Source organism: Seriola lalandi, unplaced genomic scaffold (genome assembly GCF_002814215.2).
Source record: "Seriola lalandi dorsalis isolate HSWRI2012SDOR001 ecotype SW California unplaced genomic scaffold, Sedor1 jcf7180002054292, whole genome shotgun sequence".
Lineage (NCBI taxonomy): Eukaryota > Metazoa > Chordata > Actinopteri > Carangiformes > Carangidae > Seriola > Seriola lalandi.
Window position 1 is genome coordinate 13,165 of NW_019524845.1, and position 7,836 is coordinate 21,000.

The window sequence follows — 7,836 nt, forward strand, 5'->3', positions numbered from 1 at the left end:
TGGACAGTGGTGGACGGCAGTTGGGATGGTACAAAAGATAACTTGGCAGAGTGTAAATACAAGGGAGCTCATGAGTGAATGGGGAGACGGTGAGCAGAAAGGCAGGACAGGCTGGTTACTGCAGGGCAGGTGGTAGGAGCTGGGCCTGAAATGACAAGACAGAGAGTGAAAATGGAAGAGACTGTGACAGGCTCCATTTCTATTTGCAGTTTGGGTCTTTTGGAGGCTCATATTCCAAAAACCGCTCAGGACCAGACTGCAGTGATTTTGTCATTAATGGCTATGGTCCACATAACAGTTCACATAATGTCCTTTGGCCTTTAAACTAAAAAGAAAATTCACTGAGCATCACAGACATTTCTCTCTAAATTTCTCTCTCTCAGTCTCGAATTCAGGCAAAACATGACTTAACAAGAAAAAAGTGATGAACCTGGCTGGGATGCATTTGTTATTCAATGCTTTTAACTTCAAAAGTCACAGTTGGACATTGAACAACAAGTCCCAGCCAGGTTCATCTCTTATTAGTGTCACCTGGCAACACTTCTGTTATGTTGTGTGTTGCAGCGTATGTGTTATCAAATTGATGATGTTTTCTAAATTTGCATCTCGTTTGTGTCTTTACGAGTGTTTTCTTAAGTTTCAGTCCGTAACATCAAGTCAGTCTGACAAAACCAAACTTTGCAGTACAGTTCAGGCCCATCCAAAATGATGTTTACAAATAAAGTTGACAATGACAACAATGTTCCTGATTATGATGCAACAGTAACCACATGACTTACATAACATATATGTAATATATATTGTATGTATGTATCTCTCCGAATCTGTAATTACACACTATATTTCACTGAACAGTTTGAAGGTTTTCTTGTAAAAAGCACTTCAACATGAAACTTTCTGTTTTCAGTTCATTAAACATGAAGGAGAAGTTGGTCAAAAACTTAGAGGTTTGAAACACAAACACTAATATTAAAGTGCATCAACAGCAGAACAAAAGTGTCACAAGCTGTTGGTTTAGAACTTCCTCAGTAGTCAGAACCAGTTTCCTTTTTTCCCTGTTCCGATTATATGTTTCACTTCCTGTATGTTGATGACAGGTCATTTTGTAATAACCACCCTCAAACCTCAGACTACTGTTTTTTATATTTTACTGTGCATCAGGAAAACATTGAAGATCCCTCCAGACATTTTAATTTAAGACGTACAGAAATACTCTGCTTGGAATAATTTGTGTCGGTCCTGGTTTTCCACCAAAAAGTTTAAACCCATCCATCCATCCATCCATCCATCCATCCATTTTCTTCCACTTATCCGTGCTCAGGTCGCGTTGGCAGCAGGCTAAGCACAGGATCACGAGGCGTTCCAGACCGGATGGGATATGTAATCCCTCTAGCGAGTTCTGGGTCTACCCTGGGGTCTCCTCCCAGTTGAACGTTCCAGGAGAACGGCTAAATGAAGGCACCCAGTAGGTGTCCTAATCAAAAGCCTGAAACACCTAAACTGGCTCCTTTTGACGTAAAGGAGCAGCGGCTCTACTCCGGGTGTCCAGGCTCCTCAAGTCTATGGCCGAGCCCATGCAGACACCCTACGGAGGAAACCCGTTTCAGCTATTTGCCATTTCATTCTTTCAGTCACTAGCAGGAGCTCATGACCAAAGGGGAGGGTTGGAATAAAGACTGACTGTTAAATCAAGAGCTTTGTCTTCCAGCTCAGCTTCCTCTTCGCCACGTCTGTCAGTGTCCTGCTACATCCTACCCTCACTCGTGAGCAAGACCATGAGATACTCCTTCACTCGGGGCAACAACACAACAACTCATCCCCAAGTTTGAACATCTTGAAGTTCTTAAGATTACATCTACTCCTTCTGCCTCTTAAACCTCCAGAATTCATGAAAATGCAAATAGTCCATTCTCAGTGAATGTGCACAGGAGGCTTCAACTCTCTCCAACACATGCTGCTTCTATCTGCTCGACTTAATCTCAGACTTGAAATGAGCTGTGAGAAAGTTTCCCTCTTCAGCAGCTGACTGTGAACAGAGCCTCCTGGTGTCAAACTCTGCACATGCACATCCAACACAGTGAAGATCAAACATCCCAGGGAAGTAACAAGAGGAAACACCAATGATTCTGATTGGCTTTTTTTTCCTGGAAAGTTTAAACATGGGATATGATATGATGATGACCAGGCCCCATCGGATTCTTCTCCCCACCCAAAGAAACAAAACCTTTTACTGCAGGCCATAAGCTTTTTATGAATATCAGGTATCTACTGTACAATGATGAAGTCTTGTCAGCCAGTGTGGATATTGAACTGCGTCTATCAACTGTGCAACTGTTAGAGATCGCATCAATCAATTCAAGGAACTTAAGTCAATATCAAGCCGGTTAAATTTGAAAAAAGATCTTTTTCTCTCCAGTTCAGCCCAACATCAGGACTGAAACAGTGAGGACAGTAGCACGACACTGAACAGAACAGGTGTAACAGGCGGACACACAGTAACAAGCTGTTACAACAAAACACAGGAAGATGACATAGGAGAGCTGTGTTCGATTCCCACGTGAAAGAAAGTTAATGTTGTTTCTTGTTGTGTGAGCCAAACTGATTGAATGCTGCACGAAGCGGAGGACGTGGGTCAGTTCACGACTTGAAGCGAATGCATCTCCCCCCGCTCCAAATAGAAATTAACTTGAATTCAGTTTCGGTCCGACTGCGCCATCAGGCCGTCTGCATCCCTGTGTCAGGGCAGTCATCCACTTCTCCGGTAATGTACCAAAAAGCTGTTTGCCAACTGTCAAAAGACATCAGAAGAAGAACTTGGTTTTCACGTTGGCACCTGAGGATTTACAGCATCAGGCGTCTAGTGTTGGCAATATAAATACCAGCTGCTGGTCCAGTTCATAGGAGCGTTGTGAAGGATTTTTCACAAATCATGGAGATTCCAACAGACAAATGTCACAATCTTATACAAATTTTGCCTGACAAAACAAGTCAGAAGGTCAGCTGCATGGGCCAAGACTTTGAAATGACACTTCAAGTTGCAGCATCTGACCAGTCTTTTGAAATATCTGCAAGTGAAAGATGAGAAAGGATCAGACCATGAGACCATGAGACCATGAGACCATGAGCCAACAGCCGCAAAGTCCCTCCACCTCAGTCGAACTCACAACATAAATACATAAAACATGAACTCACGTTGTTTTTTTAATTGGCTTTTAAAAGTATTCTCCGTCTGTGGCTCTATATATAGTAATTCATTAGTATGTGAAGTGGCAGTGACTGAGGGCTGAGGATGGATGGGAAGGAGGAAGTTCTACTGTAAAAGAATTATAAAAAAAATTTAAAAAATTCGAAAATTCAAAACTAGCTCAATTTAATGTTTGTGACCTGAGCTGTGAGACATTTCTGGTGAAGTGTAAACTTGCACAACAGTCGTTTGCATCACTCGTAGTCTCAAGTGTCTCTTTAGTACTGGACTCAAACATGTGGAAACTTGATCACTAAATACCAGGAGTGTTGCTAATGTGACACCCCGTCATCTGCTGTGAGTTTTTCTGCAGAGCCCGACTACATTATGGTGTATATGATAGTGAATTTTGTATGAGCACAGCAGCTATAATCTATGATTGATGAATACCATATTGCACCCTTCACATTTGTCTGTACTGTCCAATTAATATCTCACTCATGTTTCTACATGTTAAACTGTGGTAGTGAAGTATACACTGAATATATGCGCACTGATGTCCTTTTCAGTAACACTGGACAGATTCTAATTAAAAGGTCTAGTTATACCACAAGAGCACTGATGTTATCTTGACTTGTTAGCCGAGTGCATGAAATAAAGAATGTACATACAGAATTTATGTTTAATACACTGCACATACTGCACATCTGTATTCTTGATTGGGAAAGAAAAAAGCAAAAATGCATGCAACACTTGATGCTTATGTCAACATGCATATCTGACAGGGAACATTTGCCCTTCTTCTCATAAGATACTAGCTATAAATAAAACCATCATCGTAGTTAACAGTGGGGCAGCTCCCAGTTGTAAAACCACGTCTGGTTTTTGCCCTGTCATGTATTTATTCATTTCTACTTCCTTTTCTGATCATTTCCCATTACCTGACCTTTCTCACCCACCTACATACACCTGTTCCCATTTCCCCATCAGCCCAGTAGAATGAATACTGACCCACTTTCATTCATTCGCTGATTGTCTTTTGTGCTTAAGTCGTAGTGTTACCTGTCTGAACTTATAAAGTGTAATGACCTCTTCCTGCTTTTTAGACTATTCTTCAGTCTGATGTCTGTTTGGATAAGTTGACCTCACTCTACCTGCCTGGTTTTGGTCTTTTCCTGTTAGTAAACTTGTACTTGAACATTTTTGTAACTTTACCTGTTTTGAACCCAAACGACGCAGGTAAATTTAGACCAAAATAACATTTACTTAATTTTACCCTTTGAAAGTATGAAAAGTTATGAAAATAGACTTTAGTGTGAATCCAATGCGTGCAACTTGTATGTACATTTCCATACGTGGCGGGAGTGAGCGGTGATATCCAATAATGATCAACCCAAAACCCAACAACGCCACTTTGTGAATTTCACCCAAGGTAATATATTAACCTTAGCAACACCAGAGAAGGTATTCAGGTCCATCCTACAAATGCAGCAGGAGACGTGGTTCCAGTAAAATAACAATTATATAAAAAAATAACAATTGCTAAACGTGATTCAAGCAACATCCACATGTTAACTTAATGGGGAGAAAAAGAAAGGGGGGCCTTATCACAGCTGAGGCTTACCAGTGGAGAGATGGGCCAACGAGGGATGAGAGGGATCCCAGGGAAAGTCATCCCATTCATTATGGAAACACTCATACACTCAGTGGTGGAAAACAAAAAAACCCAGGGGTGCAACGCACAGCACACAGGAAGGAGACTCAGCCACCAGAGGTCACCTGCCCCATCACCTTAGGCTCTCAGCTTCTGAAAGGGACAAGGGGAAACAATCAGTGGGGTTACACCCAAACAAAAATACTAAAGCTACTAAACAACACACACACGCACCAACAAAATCGGCAGTTTAACAAAAGAAAAAGGGCTGATACCCACATCAGTTAATGACCCAGGGGTTAAGAGGTTAAGTCTCAGAAGTAAAGGCAGTTATGACTCAGCAACGTAGCAGCGTTTCCTGTACGTTAGTCTGTGTAGCCGCCGCCACAGCTCCACGCTGAATCAGTTGGGCCCAAACCCTGTCATAAATCAATGTTATTAATTTTAAGAGCCACAGAGAAAAATAAAAAGTGCAGGTAGGGCCGTGATGGTTACACACCAGGCCGCAGTGAACTATGGGCTCGGCGAGGGAGAGCAGAATATACCGCGCTCATACCGCTGTGGAGACAATAAAACAGCTGTAACTTCACGTGCAGCAACAGAACGCGACAGTGCAAAGAAAAGGAGCACGCACCGACAGCGATGGTAGAGGTAGACTGACTCACAAGAGGTAGAACGCCTGTTATAATACAAATGGACTAGCAATTTGGAGCAGAAGTTCGTAGCCACTGCTTCCCTACCTGCGACAGGCGGGAATACAGACCTCCAACGCGGCATCCAGGAAGTGGAATGAGCCTTCAGCATCAGAGAGCCAGAGGGCGTTGATATGGCAACCACTCACCTTTAACATGTGCCCTCAGGCGGTGATAGGCTGATAAGGGCTGAGTGGTCAGAGCAACACGGCCCACTTATACCACACAGAGATGAAACGTCTCATTCTGCTGCACGCACAGTGTTTTAAAGGGACAGTGCAGAAGGGTTGAAACGTACAAAGTCAACACCAATGCAATTTTGAAACTAAATATATTTATATATAACATTACAGTTGCAACACTAGTTCAGTGTTGTACAGTGCACAAAAACACACAACCATATACCAATTTGTCCAGCTGCATTTGCAAGCTGCATCTATCCTCCGTGCTGGGTCTGGCCACAATTTGTAATCCACATCACATGATATATTTTCTCTTGCCAAATAAGGAGGGAAGAACTTCCTAGACTGACATATCCAACCTTGGACAGAGTCAGCATCTATGTAGCATAGGTACAATTTCACAGTAATGGTGAAGTCGCCATTAGACAGTTGCATACCTGTTCTCATTTCTGAAGGTTTGAATTATGGATGCCACATTGAACAGACTCACGTTGGGTCGGACTCACAAAATCACAAAACCACTCCTCCAAAGTACAAAACACCTTGTATATCCTGCAAAGCTCTGCACTGCAAACTTCTGCACCAAATAACACCAACCAGCTACACACTGTTGTGCTCAGTGAGAAGCAGTGACATTTCTCTTCAGGAGAAGTACATTAAATTCACGTTTGATACCTTTAAATGCATTTAACTGATAATACTTCTGTACTTTTGTGACTTCAGTGTGACTTTAAGAGAAGAACTTTTACTGGTAATAGAATATTTTAACACTTTAATGTTACATTTTCTCTTTTCATTCAATAATGTTTACTGTTCACTTTTACTTTAAAATTATAACCAAATATGTGAATTATAATTATTATTATTATTATTATTATTATTATTATTATTATTATTATTAATACTATTGATCTCTGCAGTATAATTACCAATTATTACATACCCGGCTCTTCCTGTGTTCGTATATATATATACATTCATCTATTTAAATGCTGAAACTTGTTTTGCCAAGTAAAAAATGACGCTCTCTGTAAAAATAACATTCAGTTAGTAACAATGATCCACATCTGCTCCGTTTCTTAACGTTGAAATAATGATCTCATACTAACTTCTCAACATTGTTGTCCTGTGCATGTGGCCAAATGCTCCTGTATGACCTACTATGCATTTTATGTAACTATTTTCTTTATAACAAATCTCACATGGAAACATGGGTTATAGGTCCAGGTCCGATTAGGACAGTGTCCCGGTCTGGATCCGGATCACGGTCCGCCTAGTGGTGACCTCTGTTGTATCTAGACTTTTTGATTGTGTTATAAAAAGTTTAAATGTCAAGCCTTTGGCAGTGTTGTTACTATTTGCTGTTTCCTGCATTAAGATATAACCAAATTAAAAAGATTAATCAGTAATAAGTTTGGACTAAATTCTAAAGGAATCAAATGGAAAGTTCCCTACAGAACCTCTTAAAGCTGCTTCCTTCCTCTACAACATCAAAGCGCTAGAAAACTGCGGTGGCCTTAAGAGCTCAACAAAATACAAACATAACACATGCAAACACACAAACACGCTGTAAATTCGGTCCCACAACACAATGGAAGTGTTTCCAGGGGACACTAAAATATGATGAACCTGGCTGGGATTTGCTGTCCAATGCCCAATGGTGACTTTTTAAGTTAAAAGCACTGGGTAACAAATGTGTCACAGCTGGGTTCACCACTTTCATTTTCTTTTTAAGTTGTAGAGAGAGAGAGAGAAAGAGAGAGAGAAAATGATATGGCGCACAGGGCCACGGGTTGACCTCGAACCCCCGCTGCGGTTAGAATTACGCCTTCATACCCCAACCCACCGCTACCCTCACACTTGTGTATGCCGGAAACAATTGTGTTCTAGGACTGACTTTACAGTGTGTTTGTGTAGTTGCATGCGTTGTGAGTGTTTGCAGCGCATGTGTTGTCAAATTGATGAATGTCTTTTCTGAATCTGCAGTGTGTTTGTGTCTTTGTTTGTGTTTTCTTAAATTGCAGTGCGTTGAGCTCTCAGGGCCACCGTAGAAAACAGAACCTTAATTAGTTTTGCTGATCACAAAGATTTAGCTGAGTAATTTGATCACTGCTAAATCTGACA

The 7,836-nt window shown here is 41.3% G+C and overlaps 1 long non-coding RNA gene across 4 annotated transcripts; it reads right to left on the reverse strand.

The window, feature by feature from the left end:
- Window positions 1-6: 6 nt before the first annotated feature.
- LOC111654836 (uncharacterized) lies at window positions 7-5,862 on the reverse strand. 4 transcript variants are annotated; one of them, XR_002760763.2, is made up of 4 exons: window positions 5,473-5,862; window positions 5,118-5,396; window positions 4,809-4,991; window positions 2,226-3,065 (listed from the first exon to the last, which is right to left on the reverse strand). It is a non-coding gene; the product is annotated as an uncharacterized LOC111654836 (long non-coding RNA). The 4 variants fall into 4 exon arrangements; XR_015437226.1 differs by having other exon boundaries at window positions 5,118-5,257; window positions 5,338-5,862; XR_015437227.1 differs by lacking the exon at window positions 2,226-3,065 and adding an exon at window positions 7-145 and having other exon boundaries at window positions 5,118-5,862.
- Window positions 5,863-7,836: the final 1,974 nt, after the last annotated feature.